This window comes from Camelus dromedarius, chromosome 1, assembly GCF_036321535.1.
Source record: "Camelus dromedarius isolate mCamDro1 chromosome 1, mCamDro1.pat, whole genome shotgun sequence".
Classification (NCBI taxonomy): Eukaryota; Metazoa; Chordata; class Mammalia; order Artiodactyla; family Camelidae; genus Camelus; species Camelus dromedarius.
Genome location: NC_087436.1, coordinates 100,596,434 through 100,615,419, shown reverse-complemented (window position 1 = coordinate 100,615,419; position 18,986 = coordinate 100,596,434).

The window sequence follows — 18,986 nt, the reverse complement described above, 5'->3', positions numbered from 1 at the left end:
TTTACTTTCCTTTAAACAGTTATTTATTGATTACCTGTCATTTGCCAAACCATTTTCCTGAGTTCTGAGAGGTAGAAAAATCAATTAGGACATGACTTTGCCCTCAGTGAGCTCAAAACTTCATAGGAGAGACTGATTTTTTCCAACTATAACACAATTGAGAATAGGATATGTGCTGTAATAATGTTATGTGCAAAGAAAAGTGTGCTGGAAACCAGCTCTTGGGGGGCAAAGGGCAGAGGGAGAGCCTTGATTTGCCAGTTTTTATGGTGTAAATATTTCTATCATGGCTGACTAAAACTCCTAGCAGTTTATAAACTGGCTTAAAAAATTCTTGAATATTTAATAATCAGCTCTCACAAGGGGGTATAAGCTGGCTTCAATTCACCACTGAAAGTATGACAGAAGCATAAAGGAGGCAGCAATGAATACTGCCTAGAATGAGATTCAGAAAGGATTCAGATCAGAGTGAATTTGAGCTAAACCCTGAGGATGAGCAAGATTGTAGGGCAGAGAACAGGGAAGAAGAATGGTCCATGCAGAGGGAATGTTAGCTGCAAATTAAAGAATGCCGAGAATTCAAGATGTGTATTGACTTGTGCTGTTACCAAGTCCAAGCTCATACTGCTTGCCGCATGACAGGCCAATAAACTGAGACAAGTTGTTGGGACAAGGAGTATCAACTGCATTCAGAAAGCCTGCAGGTTGAGAAGATGGTGGAATGATGTCCCAAAGAACCATCTTGCCTTAGTTAGATTTCAGGCCTCCTTAAACTAAAAGGGGAAGGAGTGAAGTCAAACATTTCCTGGTTCTGATCAGCCTCTGGAAGGGATGTGTTAATTTCTTTCTTCCTGTAGTCATTCTCAGGTGGGCCGGGGTCAAATGTTTCCTGTGAGCTAAACAAGAGTATTTTAGCTTAACGCTCATTCTCTGGGAGGCAGAGTTCCCAGAGATGGGCCATTATGTATAACTTAAGCTTATAGGCCACACCCCTTTAGTGATTAACTTGTAGCAAAAGCAATAGAACACAAAGGCCTAAAGTAAAAGAAACAGATCCAGTATGAAGTCAGATTTGTTCTTCCCTATTACACCGTGAGCAGAGCTGAGGTTTGGGGTTCCGGAAGCTGAGTGTTAGACTGGACTCAGATTGGTAAGACCCTTGAATGTTGCACAAGGAGTTGTGATTTCTTTATGTGGAAATTGGGAATCTCTGGAGGGGCTCACAAAACAATTGTAACTATTTGACAAAAGACCACAAGGAATAAAATACACGATGTGAGATTTAGATGGAGAATGCAATCATTTCTCTAAAAAGGCACATTCCAGTGGGGAGTTAGGCAATGAATCCAACATTTTACCAATTGGAAATGTTTTTAAAAATAATTTTTATTGTAATAAAATATTTTAGACAGAATCACCTAAGGAATATCTCAGTGGGTTTTCTATTAGAACAGTTATCCACATAGGTGACATTTACTACTTCAAATTGTATCATATTTCTAAATAATAAACAGATGTTAAGTTAAATATCTCCATTAACTTGGTGAAGTCAGTCTGAAGGAGGAATAGTAAAATGACCGCACTTAGGCTAACAGATTCCTTCCTTTATGCTTGCCCTTGGAAAGGTCAACAAACCTGATTCCTACCCACAGCTCCAGGCCCCTTGTTGAAACTAAAGCTATTGATCTTACTGTGTCTACTTTATTCCAGTAATCAAAAGCTATAATCATGCTTGGTCTCCAAGTCGATCTCCAGGGAGAAGGTCACAGAACTGTAACCTTACAAAACAGGCTAAATACCAAGACCACACCTTACAAGAGAAAGAGATGGAAAAAGTGACAACTGCTAGTTTCTATAGAATTGATCACCTGGAGGCATCATGACGCAACTCAAGTCTTATGAATCTGTTGATTGTTTATTGTTGGAGCTGTATAACCACCCCACCCCATCCCCAAGGTGGGTTCACAGTTTTGAAGGCACTAGCCTTTGTGAACCCTTTGCCTGGCAAAGTAATAAAGCTGTCTCTTTTCTTCTAAGCTCCAAGACCCTTTCTCTAAATTATTTGGTTCCTCAGGGATTGGGCCAATCTTTAGGTAAGTCTGCTTTGCTTGATCTTCTCTATATTACATTAAAAAAAAAAAAAAGCATGTGGGGCAAAGATTACCAGTATCTGAATCTGATGCATTAGTCCTTCCTGAGGCAAAGCTGTAAAGAGGGAGAGGAAATATTAAAATCTGGAGTCAAGCGAATTTTTTGGCTGGTTTCATGTTTAAACATACATTAAAAGTTTCAAACTTAGTGAATTTTTCCATCTGGACAAAGAACAAACTTGTAACTCATTATAACAAAACCATTTGCATTTTAATAACAATTTCATCGGTCAAATTTTTTTTTCTTATTATATTAAACTGTTGATGGGAAATAAATACAGACTGCCCTGAAGGCTTATAAATAAAACTTCAATGTAAGAAAATATTATATTCTTGACAAAGTTTAAATTGTTATTAAAGAGTTTATAATGCAGGGTCAGGAATTCTGAATTTTGTCCCCTGGGCAAATAATCTTTTCTCTGGCTGAGTGTTTTGTGGACTCTCAGTAACAATGTCGCACCTGGTTTCATCTAAACAAAATTCTGTGAAGTTGATTTTTTTCAATGGAATCAAGCTCCACAAGAAAAGGTAAAATTAGAATCAAACAAAGGCCATTTGACTGTTAAGGGTTATTTCCCTTTCAGTTCTATGGTCTCTCCAGATACTGTCTATTTTCCCAATGACCCAACTTATCTCCCTCCTAGTCCTGCTGGTTGGTTAACCTAAGACTTACAATCCACTTCTGAAGTCTACTTCCAACATTTTTGGAGCATTTTCATCTTCTATGTTTTATTTATGCTTTTGTCTTGTCCATTTGAAACTAGTTTGGAGTTTAATTGCCATAATTGCAAGGACAGCAATGTTGCTAAAATTGCTTTAGGATAAATGCAGTTATGGAATTACATGTACATTTCCCATAGAAGCAACAGTAACAGCTCACTTATTAAGTTATACTTCAGTTCCTTTAAATTCCAAAAAACACAAATGCATTTTAAGCTTACTGAAACTTATAAAATGAATGACTGGTAGGTTCTACAAGCCAATATGATAATGTCTCAAATCAATGTATCTTAGGCAGAGTTTGTAGTCATAACATTTCCTTAGCAAATTATTGATGAAATGTTTTCAATGTTGCCAAAATCTGAAACAAATTTAAAGACTTAATTATAAGATGATATACACAATTATCCATTTTGCCAATCTCTGCCTTTTAAATGTTTAGTCCATTTACATTACTGATAAATTATAATTTATGTCCTCCATTTTTCTGTTTGTTTTCTTATGTATCTTATATCCCATTGTTCTTCTGTTTCTTCATTATCAACATTTTTATGTCAGAGTGATTCTTTCCAGTGTACCATTTTAAAAGCCTCATAGGTTCTCTTCTATTATTTTTTTAAAAATTCTGTTTCTAGTAGTAGTCCTGGAGATTACAATTAACATCTTAATTTATACAGATTAATTCAGATTAATATTGTTTTGCCTCAATATAGTTTCATTCCCTTACACCACCTTTGTGCTATTATTGTTACATAAGTCACTTATATGTCATATGCCCATCAACAAAATTTTATAATTATTGTTTTATGCAGATATTTTAAATCTTTGCCTTGGACAGTAAACTTTAAGATTGGATGGTATCAAAATAATTAGAAATACTATTCTAGAATGGGGTTGCTGTTTGAGATGAGAGACAGAGACAGAGTGAGATACTGTGGCTATCCCAGGCCTGTGTGTATATTCTTTGGATTGAATTAAAAATGGAAAGATTTTATTCAAAAAACTTATATAGGGCTTTTTAATCACTCTCTTCATATTAGCTCACCCATGCTTGTATTTTCCATTTAGTTGCTGTTGTCACGATTTGAGTCCTACTAATATCTGTATCACTGTCGTTGAATGACTTATGATGCAGTTAATACAAAACTCCTTTAATACATAGATTAGGAAACAATGGGTATGGTAAAAAAAATCTTGACTTATGCATTAAGAGGAAAATTCTGGGACTTCCTCCATCTCTACTACAGTGTGTAGTGGGTATATCATTTAATGTTTCTTGGCCTCAGCTTTCTCAGTTATTAATGGTAAAGACCAGAGGTTGGACTAGAAGGTGGTTTGAGTTTGAGTTCTAAATTTCTGTAATTAAATATATATGTTTTCTTTTCTCTAGAAGCCCTTTTCTTAGCTTTTAGCAGAAATGAGAAAAAAAAAAATCTTTCCCAAATTGTCAAAACTATACTTTTAGGAGGAAACATAATTTCCTTTTCTCATATTTTTATTATATCTTACCTTACAGTATCCCATATTTATTTTATTTATGACTGCATGATGGCATCCGTTGTGGCTGAGAAGTACACCAAACCTCATGTATAGTGTGGTCATGCATTTTTAAACAAAGCATCTAGATATGTCCCCAGTAATCTGTAAATATATTTTCTATGCTTTATTTTAATTATAATCAATTTAGAATTGATTGTGGTCCCTTTTTCTCTCAAAAGTGGCTTTGGAATGCACTGGGTAAAGGAGATATTTTCCTAAACATGGTCATATTTTTATCAAATGAATATATCACTTAGACCTCTGCAAACCCCCAAATGTTTATATATTCTGCTTTTAGTTTCTCTTGATAATGTTGAGGTTGAGATGAACTGTAAAATCTGATGTTATTTCTAGGAAGGTCACCTTTAAAGAAGAATGTTCTTTGAGTATGTCTTTTTCATGTGTTATGTATTTGCTTGTTTCTTTTTTCATACTCAATTTTACTTACAAGTTTATTTTAGAAAAAGCATTCTTCATTTAGTTTAGTTTTCTTCCTCTCTTTTTTTGTTCTTTAAATTTTAAAAATGGAGAGATTGAGCAAGTTTAATATAGAAGTGTTATAAATTGTTGCTCTCCCTGAATTTCAGACCTGTAAAATGAGGAAATGTGAGGAGCAAGGACTACATTCTCTATAAAATCATATGCATCTCTAAAGGGCTTTGCTAACATTATAAAGGTTGAGAATAAGAGCCACAGAAAATTCTTCTATCAATTTAAAATAATGTACCAGATACCATTGTAAAGTGCTTTGCATATATGAATCCAGAAAACAACCCTATGATTTTTAAAATTTTCATAACAACCCAGGAAGGTAGATAAAATTATTATACTCATTCTACAAATGAGAAAACAGGGGCACACGGAGGTTAAATACTTTGCCTAAGATTACACAGTGGACTCATACTTACTGTGGAAGCACATAAACTATAACAATGGCAGAAACTAGGCAAGGAGACAAAATAGAGGCCATTGTCCTTCGTTGACTTGCATTGCTATGTTTCTTTCTTTTTTTTAATTTTCTTTTTTTTGAGGTATAATTAACATATAACATTATATTGGTTTTAAGTGTACAACATAATGATTCAATATTTGTATACAGTGTGACATGATCCCCTCAGTAAGTCAGGTTACCATCCGTCACCATGCATAGTTAACTTTCAGGATTGTTTCTTTCTTGCTGCTTTGGTTCTTCAGGAAAATTAACTTCCCATCCTATTTGAGTATAAAATCAGGCTGATCTCCACGCTCTGGCTGCAGTACCAGGATCTTGTCCCTGCGCTCCATCTTAGCTGATGTTTTAAAGCAAATATGTAAAGTGAAAAAATCTGACTCTGCACTCCCATCCATTTTCAACATTTTTAGTTTGCCAGTTCTCCATTCATTTGGGTATCACTGGAGGCATAAGTAAACTTACAGTATTTTGATGTATTCCACAAATTTTCACATGACTGAGTTCATTTGATACAAAAAATTCTCCCTTGTTTTCCTTCTACTAGTTCCATATAGTGCCTCATTTCTTCGTCTACATGTAGTACTTGCTGCCGAATTTAGGCAAATATCTACATATGGTTTCTATTGGGTGAGAAAAAGAAAAGTGTGAAAATGCTTCAGGCAAATAGTAGAATTAATTTGATAGGACAGGCAGACCAATTATCAGGACATAATAATATATACACATACACTTTCTTTTTTCCCAGTGGGGAAAACCAAGGTAGCAAGTTGCAAGATAACTGGTCCTCAGGAAATCTTTGTCTATCAGAGTAAATGATGGAAGAAGAAACCATTGATGTCTTTATTGTTTAGTTGTTCCATGAAACAAAATCTGTAAACTGCTTTATTAACGTTTTCTTTGGTTAGTTTACACACGTACTTTTTGAGGTAAGGTAGTTTCCTAACTTCATTTAAAGATAGTAAATCAGACACAACTAAACCACAGTATCCCATTTTTTAAGAAGACCTAGAACACACTTCAATACACACACACACACACACATATGTATATATATACATTTTTTGTTATGACTCCTAGTTCACTCCAAAACCTTTTACTCTTTCTGAAATAGCATTGCAATTTGAGCCATGAGATGGAGGTTTGGTGGCTCTATTGTGAATGTTGTAACTATCCAATATTATTTGTACATATTTAGCCATTAATTAATTAGAAACATGCATTGAGTATACGTTTTATGTCAGGCATTGTCCTGGAACTCTATGATTAAAAAAAAATCAGTCAAAGTCCCATCTTCATGGATCTTACATGAGGAAAACAAAGCAATTTTTTGGATAGATAAAATTTCAAATTAATTTAAGATTTCAACTGTGGTTAGTGCACTAAGGAAGACAGAAATCCAGTGCTATTAGAATCTACAAAATTTAACCTAGCCAGAGGTATCTGAGGAATCTGAAAGGGGATGGAAGGTAGGAGGGTGAAGGCAACAGTATGATCAAAGAGCCTACTTGAGAAGAGGAAAAATAAGCAGAGATTTGAATAAGAGTGGAGGAGAGCTGTGTGATTATCTGGGAATAGAGTATTTCTGATGGAAGAAGAAACAATCCCTTTGAAGTATCCTGGGTACTTGGCAGGACTGAGAAATAGAAGGAGGTCAGCGTGTGTGACAGAGAAGAGCATTGTGACAAAGACTCTCTCACTGATCAAACTCTAGCCGGATTCCTCTGAGCCATCTTCTTTACAGTCCTTAACCGTGACCTATAAAGACTGGAACAAATACCGACGTAGTTTCTGACAGCTCAAAGCCGCACCCCTAGGATGACCCTAGTCTCCCTGAGAAAACTCAAGGCTGCCAGAAGCATTTCCTGTTTGTCCTAGCCAACAGCTGATGACAGGTGGCAGAGTGGGAGCCTGACTTTGATAAGTGCCAGTGAGCAAACCCAGGTGGGTTTTATATGCACTCCCTTTCTCACTTTTGGTAATTTTTAACTTCCCTGATTCTACTCAAGTGTCACCATTGTCCCTCCCTACTCCCTCATTCTCCTCTTAAAATGCTCAGTCACCTCTGCACACATCTGAATGGGACTCACTCAGCTCTTTGTCTATTGTCAGTAGCTAACTGAATCAATCCGTTTTTACCACTTTAAAGATAAACTAATGTTTATTTTTGCTAGCAAGATGACGTAAGTCAGAGATGGTAGATGGGAGCCTGGTCACACTGAGCCTTGTAATTAATGATAAAAACTCAGGATTTTATTGGAGTAAGGTGGGAATCTATGAGAGGATTTGAGCTGAGAAGAGGAATAATAAGACATTTTCAAAGAAACACCTGCAGAGGGGCAAGGGAAAAGCGGGGAGGCCAGGTAGGAGGCTGTTTCAGTAGTCCCAGCAAGAGATGATGGTGGGTTGGTCTAAGCCAGGGGTGGTGAAAATGTGAAATGAAACATTTTGGATATATTTGAACACAGTGCTGATTGGATGTGCTAATGCACCATGGGAGTTAGATTTTTAATATGTAAGGATTATTTATACACATAAGGAAAAGTAAAATATGATTTTACATTCTGTTCAAATATCTGTGTCAAATTTATAAATGATAATGCTGTCTTTCCAAAACAACTATTCCGTGGAAGAAAAGATATCATTAACTAATTAGCAAAATCAAATATATGGTATACATTTCCCACTTGAATTTTTCCAGATCATTCAAAAGTGGTTAGTGATGAAGACAGACAAGTTCAGTGGACTAATTAGCAGATAAAGGAAGGACAATATCGTTGAGGGGTCTCTTATATAAGATGTCCTATTCTGTTCCCAAAGAAACACTTGCCATTTTCTCCCAGACATTAATAAAAATATAAATAGACAATTTGTTTCCAGAAAATACCTTCATATGAAAACAAATTCAACAAGCCAGTTGTATTATCAACTGGGATTTAAGTTTCTAGTTTGGAAGTTACAGCTATAGAAAGTAGACCAAATAAGTAGGGTGATGGGACTTTTTTAAGAGACAATTTATACCAAAAATCTCTACTTTAATTATTTGTAGTAAGTGTCATAAGCTTCATCCTAAATTTTATTAAGTATCAAATGCTTATGATCCTTTTCCAGGCACTCTGAAAAATTATGCATTTTCTTTCATCTGTCCACCCATTCGGTACTATCCAATGACCATGAAGATGTGCTTAATGTATTTTTCATCTTTGCAGTGGAAAAGGCATATATCTGAAACTTAAATAGGAAGTGGTTTGAAATAGCATGCTCTATTTATATTTGAATAATTGAAAAACTATTATTTTTATAATGAAAAATACAGAAGGGAAATGTCAAAAATGTGTTTTAAATGCTTAATTGAAAGTCTAGGAATTCATACTAAGAAAGATTCTTCAAGGAAGTTAAAGTGCAGGAGTGTGTGATTTTTATGCTTATCCAAAAAGCAGAGACTTTTAAGGATTTGATTTACTTGACAGATAGACCTGAGTTGGAATCCTGCTTCTGTCATTTATAAGTTGGTCACATTAAGCATGACATGTAATTTCTCTGAACCTCGGTTTTCTCAGCTCTGAAATGAGGTTAATGATTTAATTGCATGAGATTCTTGTAAGAATTTAATGTGATAACACAATAGAGTGCTTTCCAAATTTCACTGAAATGGTATAACTCAGTAAATGTAAATATGCAGATTTTTTTGACTTAAGGCAGTTCACTGTCTAGTATGTTTAACAAGAAAATAAATAGATTAGTTTCTCTAACAGATGCATTACTGCAGCTAATCTGATTTTTGCTTACTTTAAAATCAGCCCTCCATCGCCTTTTCATGATAGATACAAAACTCAGTAAAAACAACACCAAGAAAAAGGTAAAAGCTACAAATTAATGTATACATGTACCCAAAGCTTATTCTTCTATTAGGTTTCAGGCCCTGGGCTTGTTGCTAGAGAGACAATATATAGAGATAAAATATACTTTCTCCGTAACTATTAAGAATAGTTTTGGAAGAACATTTGTGGCAGCACAGCGCTATTTCTTTGTATGACTTGTGCCCTTCTATATGTTTCTTTAAAGTGCTGTCCAGGAGCGGTAGGGAAGATTAACAGTATTTTGAAGGGCTTATCGGTATTCCTAAACCACATTTATCAGGTTTTTTCCTGTTGTTGAATTTTAAGGGTTCTTTGTATATTTTGGATAACAGTCCTCTATCATATGTGTCTTCTGTAAATATTTTTTCCAGTCTGTGGCTTATTGCCTCCTTTTTTGACATTATCTTACACAGAGCAGAAGTTGTTTTTGGGGTTTTTTAGTTTGTTTGTTTTTTGAACGAAGTCCAGCTCATCAGTTGTTACTCTCACGGACTATGCCATTGGTGTTGTTCCCAAAATTCATCACCAGACCAAGTTAATGTAGATTTTCTCCTATGTTATATTCTAGGAGTCTTATTATTTTGAAATACACATTTAGGACTATGATCCACTTTGAATTAATTTTTGTGAAGGATATAAGGTCTGTGTCTAGATTTTGTTTTTTGCATGTGGATGTCCAGTTATTCCAGCACCATGTATTGAAGAGATTATCTTTAGTCCACTGTGTTATCTTTACTCCTTTGTCAAAGATCAGTTGATAATTTGTATGGATCTGTTTCTGGGCTCTCTGTTCTTTCCTCTTAATCTCTTTTACCCGTATTACCTTGTCTTGATTATTGTAGTTTTACAGTAATTCTCAAAGTTAGGTAGCATCAGTCCTCCAATTTTGTTTTCCTTCAATACTGTGTTGATTATTCTGGGTCTTTTGCCTCTCCATATAAATTTTGAATAAGCTTTTCAGTATCCACAAAATAACTTGCTGGGATTCTGTTTGGAATTGCACTGAATCTATGAAATTTGGAAGAATGGACATCTTGACAATATTGAGTCTTCCTCTCCTTAAACATGGAATATTTCTCCATTGATTTAGTTCTTTTTTGATTTTGTTCACTGGTTTTATATTTTTCTTCATAAAGATTTGTACATATTTTGTTTGATTTATATCTAAGTATTTCAATTTTTGGGTCACTAATGTAATGGCATTGTGTTTTTATCTTCAAATCTATTTGTTTATTGTTGATATATAGGAGAGTGAGTGAGTTTAATATATTAAACTTGGGTCTTGCATGCTTGCTATGTTTATTAGCTCTAGGAGTTTTTTGGTTGATTTTTTGGGGTTTTCTTTATAGACAATCCATTATCTGTGAGCAGAGACAGCTTTATGTCTTCTTTCTTAATTTATATACTCTTTATCTTCTTTTGTCTTAGTGCATTAGCCCAAACTTCCAGTGCTATGTTGATCAAGAGTGGTGAGAGGGGAGTGACAATAGCTTTTTCATTGTGAAATCCAGTGTACTGGGTGCCATCTGTGATATTCATCTCTAGTCTCTAGTAGTTCATGACCTATAATTTAGTAAACACTGGCATGGGGGAGGGATCTGCAGTTAAATAGTGCTACGGCCTAGATGTTTTTGTCAACGCAAAATTCATATGATGAAATCCTAACTCCCAAGGTGATTGTACTAGGAGGTGGGGCCTTTGAGAGGTGGTTGGGCTTAATACCCTTTAGAAAGAGGCTCAGAGGGCAGATGCTCAGGTCAATGGCATATAGTACAGTGAACACAGTTAGTCCTCCTATCTGCTGGATATGAAGGGACAACTATACACATTTGTATTACATTAAAGTAAAAGGTATAGAAAACCAAGTCATTATTGCTAGGCAAAGGCAGTAGTTAACATTTCAGACAGGAGATTTTAACTTACTTATTTGTAGAATTTTTAGATGCATCCCAGGTGTAATCTGCATCCATATCACAAAATTTACCAAGACAGAAAGTCATTTGGGACAAAAAATAATCTGGGGATTATAAGAGTATGAATTTGATTGTTAAGAAAGTCCAAAGGGATATCAAATTGGAAGGCACTAGGACTTGTAAAATTACTTAGTGCATTTCCTATCCTTGCAGACCTTTCCCAAACCTGAGATGATCTTCATCATGTAGGATATTGTTTGGAGATAAAGAAATTCAGAATTCAGTATGTAGTTTGTGGGGTCATAATTACATGTGCATTTAAATGTAAGTGTTCCAGCTTGAACTAAACTGATACTTTCATATCAATGTAGATGTGTTAGAGGAACATCTAGTGGACTGTTGTTGTCTGGTTGAGATGCACGTGTCAGGTGTGAATGTGAAGAGTGCAGTGGGTAAGACAGTGGTTCAGTTATGAGTGTCTTATTAGGTGAAAGTGTATCCACAAAACTTTTCCAGGAAGAACAGAGAAGCTGAGAAACAACTAGTCTTAAGGAGACAGAGATATATTCCAAATACAATGACTCCATACTGAAAGGGCAAAAGCAATTCCAAATACATATGGTATCCATTACTCACCTGTGTTCTACTGCCATGGAAGCTGCTTCAATAAACATACAGTTGAGCCTTGAACAACGAGGGAGGAAGGGCTAAGGGCACCAACCCTCTGCATAGCCAAAAATCTGTGTATAATATATAGTTGGCCCTCCCTCTACATGGGTCTTCAGCATCCTTGGATTCAACCAACTGCACAGCAGTACTATAGTATTTACTATTAAAAAAATCCTCACATAAGTGAACCTGTGTAGTTCAAACCCGTGTTGTTTAAAGGTCAACTGTACATTAAATTTATAAATAAATGGGCACAATTTAAAATGGACATAGTTACACAGAGCATGATAATTGTGAAACACTAGAATATTTAACAGTACTCCCACTTTTGTTTGGAACCCAGGATGGCTTAGTCCACAAAACCACATTATTTGCCCAATGCTCCAATGCAATGACTCAATAAAACTATGCTATTATAGTCTCCATTTTAAATAGGAAACACCTGTGAAATATATAGAGAGTGCATGAATTGTCCAAAGTTAATGACAGAGCTGGGTTTTTGCCCTGTGTTGAGTTTGACGCCAAAACACCCAATATACTGAGCATAACTCCAGTTTATCAGTCCATGTGCACAGTTATGATCAGATATGATAAGAATATTCATTAGTTAACAACTGCTTTAAGATCAGAGGAAGGCACTTCCAACAGAACAGGCATTTATAAGAGGATACACTTCTTGTCCCAAATATCAGCAACTGGCTCTTTAATACTATCATCTTAGTGACAACCTTGGAATATTTTTGTATCTTTATGGGTAGTGAGAGGCTTTGTAGTTGGTGAAAACAAAGACTAGGTGATCAGAAGCACCAGTAAGACAGCCCTGAGGACTCCTAGAAATAATAAAGTTTGAAGAAGCCCAGAACTGGTATCATTCCACATCACATAATTTCATAGGAGAGAAAAGTCTTTATTTCCAAAAATGTGTTATTTGACCCAAATGTGTTGTTTTTTTTTTTTTGAGAAAAATTCTAGATGAAACTAACCTGGCTGCATTACTATAGCTCATACAAGGTTAAATCACTCCTGGTTAGATAACATTTTTGGATTCTGGAAGTAATGGTGATTGATGCACATAGTGAAACAGAGGTTCTCAGAGTTCTGACTGATGTTCTCCTTGGCTTGCAGGCAGCCAGCAGGCATAGGTAGCAGTCTCCTACATCTCAGTGTCCCCATCCTATGACTGTAACCCAGTACCTTTCTCAGGACCTCCTTTCGCTCAGCCTCTCAAATTCAAAATAGGAAAATTCATGTATTGTGATGAAATGAGAACCATCAAAGGAAGGATGATTTTACGTATTTCTAGAACTACTCTCTCGCTTTTAGATAACAGAAAAACCTCTTCTTTTGTCTCACATTTGCTGCCTTGATTTCCCTATGGACAGACATAAAATTTAGAAGATATTTTTGATTCTATTATTTATAACTTAGAAAAATAAACCCTCAAGGTACATTTACTTCCCCTTGTAAATAAATGCATTCACAATTTGGAAAAAAAATTCTAGCATAGTAAACACAATGCAAAAATTTAAAATGTGATATATATATATAAAATGTGATATATATTTTTCTATCCCCGAAGACCCCTAGTAGATGTGACAAGACATGCATTTTTTTTTTGACTTAAAGACTTGTGTTCTCTATTTTGGCCTCACAGCGCACTTAACGCAGCAGGACCTCAGGGGAAAAAAAAAAAAAGAGCGCAATTGAAGTTCATGATTTTCCAGGTTCACTGGCACTTAAAAATCTAAGGAACAGACAGGCAAAGCTCACAGCTTGGTATTTCAGACATACAACTTTCAAAGGGGTAGGGCTTTATTTAATTAGCAACTGCCTTCCCTGAGCTGCAGTGACATTCTGCTGAGCTTTTAAACAGGAGTGTGAAGTCAGAGCTGCCATCACAGATGAAGCCAAACGTGACTTTCCATTCCAGTTTTAGCAACGTTTCTCCATCAGGAACATTGCCTGGTCCTCTTATGTCTACATGTCCTCACATTTGTCATATCACATTGAAATATTAACGTATTCTACAAAAATAAATCTTTGTTTCACTGTGTTGGTAATTCTATTAGCTTGCTAGAATCATGATTTTATTCTTGCTCATTTCTGTCCATATCTCTTTGTCATTTAACAGCCGTTCAGTTGTGTCCGGCCTAGTTTGGAGGGTGCTCAATCTCTGTCTCATTACGCAGGTTCACCACCACTGGGGGCCTGCTTGATGCTGGCGTAGACCGAGGAGATAAATATCTCAAACCCACAAAACAAACCAGAGACCCAACACTTCAGTGGAGAGGAGCTCGTTTAATATTTGCTGAAAAATGAAATAACTGTAAGTAGAACATAACAGTGAGTTCTTCTGTAAGAAAGGGAAAGCTGCTTAGCATTTGTTAGATCTGCCAGGCATTGTGCTGGACGTCGTTTATACATTGTTCCATTTAATTCTGATAATAACCCACTGTGGTAAGGTTGAGCAAACCAATCTGAAGGTTTCCTAGCTCAGAAATTATGCACAGTGGAATACAGGCAGCTTGCTCATAAATTCACTTCTGTATGGTTGATGCTTGAGATTTGGATGTTGCGTCTGCTTTTTTTTTTTTCCTTTATTGCAGGACAGTCCTTCTATCGCATGATGTTACTGGTTAAATCTGCTTGGGGTGGGTTGTGCCATGTACAGGGGTGTTTTTCAGCATGGGCAGAGGGATGTCATGGTCCTTGGGAGCCCTTTGTCTGAGGGAGGTGGTAGACATTTTGGAGGTGGTGGCGTTAAGCTTCAAAATTAAGAAACAAATTATGAATTAGCTAATGATAGAATTGTTCTTTAGTAAATGCTTGCTTACTTGTAAAATGTGAATTTTAAAAGCAGGATTTTAGAAGCTTTATTGAAGCGTAATTTATCTACTATAAAATGTACCCACTGTATGTGTAGAATTAACTGATTTTTAGTAAATCTAGAGTTTGATGTGTGACATCATTATCATACAGTTTTAGAATATTCTCCTCATTCAACAAGTTTCTTCATGCTCGTTTTCAGTCAGTCCTCTCTGCCCTAATCTCCAGGCAAACATTGATATGCTTTTAGTCTATAGATTTACCATTTCTGCAGATTTAATATACTAGTATAACGTATAGCTTTCTGTATCTGGAGTTTTTGACTACCGTGTGTCTGAGCTTCATTTTTGTTGCATCATATATCAATAATTTGCTTCTTTTCATTAATGAATAGTATTCCATTGTATGGCTTTGCCTGTTTGTTTATTCATTCACTAGTTGATGAACATTTTGTTTTCAGTTCTTGGCTATTTTGAACAATGCTGCTAGAAACATTTGAGAACTGGCTTTTCTGTGGACGTGATGTTTTCATTGCTCTAAGAGGATTCCTAGTTAAAAAAGGCCTAAGTCTTATATTAACTTTTTTTTAAAAAACCACTTTCCTAAGTGGCTATACCATTGTGGTAGGCAAAAGAAGGGCTACCCTGCAGAGATGGACAAGTTCTAATTTCTGTAACTTGGGACTATGCTCTATCACATGGGAAAAGGGAATTAAGGTAGTTGGGGGGGGGGGATATCTGAGCTTCTCCACGTGGACCCAATGTTAACTATAAGGGTCCTTAAAAATGGAAGAAAAGAGGCAGAGACATGAGGCAGAGAGATGACAACACAAGGATTCAGTGCTCTTTTGCTGGTTTTGAGATGTACGTGTTTGTGGGGGAGTTATGTGCACAGATTGGATAGAAGCCATTGGGAGCTAAGAACGGCCCCCAGCTGATAGCCAGTGAAAAACAAAGACCTCAGTCAATACAAGGCATAGAACTGAATTCTGCCAACATTTGAATGAGCAAGGAAATGTATTCTCCCTAAAAGCCCACAAAAGGAACACAGCCCTGCCTACACTGTGGTCTTAGCCCAGTGAAACCCATATGGAATTTCTGAACTATAGGAAGAACTGTAAGGTAATATGTGTTATTTGATATGTTTTTGGTAACTTTTTACAGTAGCAAGAAACAAATACAATCATTTTACATTTCAACTAGCAACAGATAAAGGTTGTAGTTTTTCAACATCCTTGCCAACACTTACCGTTGTCTTTTTAATTATAGCTACTCTAATGGGCTTGTAGCAGTATGTTGTTGCATTTCTAATTTTCATTTTCCTAATGAATAATGACATTAAACATCTTTTCTTGTGTTTGTTTGCCATTTGTATATCTTCTCTGGAGAAGATTTCTTTTGATAAAATATCTATTTGAATCTGTTATCTATTTTTAAATCAAGTGTCATCTTATCACTGAGTTTTAAGTGCTCTTTACATAATCTGGAAACAAGTCTTTTATCAAATAAATGAGTTAATTTGTGTATACAGTGTGAGGTATCCAATTATCCCAGTACCACTTGTTGAAAACAATTATCTTGGCATTTTTGTCAAAAATAAATTGAAGATACAAGAAAGGGTTCTTATCCGGACTCTCAATTCTGTTACCTAAGTTTATATAATCTATATGACAACCCTTACACCAATACCACAGTGTTTTCATTGTTGTAGCCTCATAGTATGTCTTTAAAATGGTTAGTTTAGTCATATAACTTTAATTTCCAAAATTGTTTTGGCTATTCTAGATTCTTTGATTTTCATACATGTCTTCTAGGACTCACTTGTCAATTTATTTTTAAAAAACCTAATTTTGAATCTGTATATCAGTTGAAGGAGAATTACCACTTTGAATCTAGTTCCATAAACATGGGATGTCTCTCAGTTTGTCTAGATCTTTGATTTTTCTCAGCAGTGTTTTACAGTTTTTATTTTGCAAGTTTTGTACTGCTTTTTATTAAATTTATTCTTAAGTATTGTATTCTTTTTTCTCCTATTGTGAATGGAATCATCTGTTTAATTTTATTTTTGAATTATTTATTTCTAGATTACAGACAAAATTGATTTTATTTTTCTCTTGACATTTGTCTTAATTTCCTGAGACTGCTAGGAGAAATAACTACAAAGTTGGTGGCTTAAAACAATAAATTAATTCACTCAGTTCTGGATGCCAGAATTCTGAAATTAAGACGTTAGCAGGAGGCTGTCCCAAATTCCTTGGTATTCCTTGGTTTGTGGCAGTTGTCACTCCAGCCACTGCATCTTCTACTCTTCTGTATGTCTCTCCTCTTCTGTTCATCTCATTAGTAGATTTGTCTTCAAGGTTAGTAGATTTTCATGAATAAACACTTGTCAGTTTGTTGTATACCTTCTGTCCATTTCCAGAGCCTTAAATCTATTGTTTTTTGACAATTATGTCCAGTTTTGTAATTGTTTTAGAGATGATTTGCCAAACTTTTCATCTCACTGTACCAGGAAATGCCCAATTTGTAATATTTCATATTTGAGTCTCATGTAAGGGTAGGAGAAAACTGAGTATACCTTTAAAGGTCAAAAATCTAAGCAGTACTTTTCCTAAGAGGCAGCATTTCATAGTCGGAAAACCACAAACTAACGGAACTGGATTTCAATGTGATGACTTTTGAGCTGTGTAATTTAGAAAAGATTATTTAAATTGTCTAGGTTTCTTCCTCAATCATAATAGAGTAGGAGAACAAAGATATTTTTAAACTGTTTGTTGAAATATCAAATAACGTACAAATGCACAGTGATAAAACGTCTATGTATATACATACATATATGTGAAAGTTTATAGATACACAAAACATACACCTTTATAATCATTTCTTTCTTATATATAAACTAAAAAAAAAAGGCAACACCAAAAATGCTCTATGCTTCATTTCTTTTTTCAAAAGAAAGTTAAATATATTAGCATCCCAATGTCTTGACTTTGTATTATTAAGTTACTCTGTGTTCCTCTAAAGGAAAAGTGCATTAAATTGAATGTTGTAATAATTGGGATTGGTTACAAATATGCCCTCTTCTCTTTCTGACACACAGCAAAACTGTCCTTTACCCAGCCACCTTGAGATGATTTTCTATCCCATGACTTGCTTTGCGTAAGGAAACAAGAAGGCAATTCAATGTGATGCTTTGAAAGGAAAGTTTTAACAGCCGGACTTGATTTACCACATTCCAACTCCTCTGTCTCGGGGATCTCAGACAGACTCTCTTGCAAACCCATAATGACATGAGTTATGAATGAGAAATAAGCTTTTGTTTTTCAAAACTATTGTGATTTTGTGCATGCAAGTTAGTGCAGCATAACTTAGCCTGATCTGACTAATACAGTTTTTCAACAGATTTATTGGTTTATACCCTTTAATATAAGTAATGCCCAGTAATATGCTTTAAGGAGTCGTGTACTTCTAATAGGGTTTTAACTAAAATCTAAAAGGATGCAAAAGTTTTATAAAATTCCTTGGAAGCCCAGTTAAAGAGCTTATGTTGCATTGCAGATGAATTCAACAGTTACAAAATAATGGTAAACATAAACTGGTAGCTTAAAATATCCAAGCTAAAAGTCATTAAACTAGAATAAGCACTTGAAAATGAATATAGACTCAGATAAATGCATATATTTAATCAAACATTTCTGTAGGTACTTTCTCTAACTGGGAAATTCAGAACCACAGGAATAAATGCAAGTAATTTGAGTGCTCTGCACTGGCATTTAAATACAAGAGAAAAAATGTTAATAGGATAAGTACCAGAAAGGATTAAGTGAAGCTAAACACCAAAGAGGATTAGTTATTATCCTGCCTTTACAGGCACCCAAATTTCATGTGGCCAAGTAGATAGGAAATAGAAAGCCAGTACTACAAAATGGGACTTTTTTTCTTCTTTCTGCAATAAGCTTATATTAAACTCAGTTTTATTATGGCACATAACTAAACAAGTAACACAATACTTAAGCTTTTCTCTGGATAATCTAAAATGTAGTATACGTTTTCAGTGTATTTTAGGAAAATTTTGCATTTTCCCATCTAAATATCACATTAAATAAGCACACAAATTTGCAGCTAAACAATAGATTTTCTACTTTCAAAACCAATCATTCACACCCATATACTGTTAGGACTTTCTGCATTATTCACGCCAAGAGGAACTGCAGAGACTTACTGTGTTTCACTTCATTTACTGTATATATTTCATTGCAATAAGGTAAGATATAAAGTATACACATATATATATGCATATGTGTAATATCACACACATACATATATGTGTATGTATGAATGTAAATAAACACATACATACA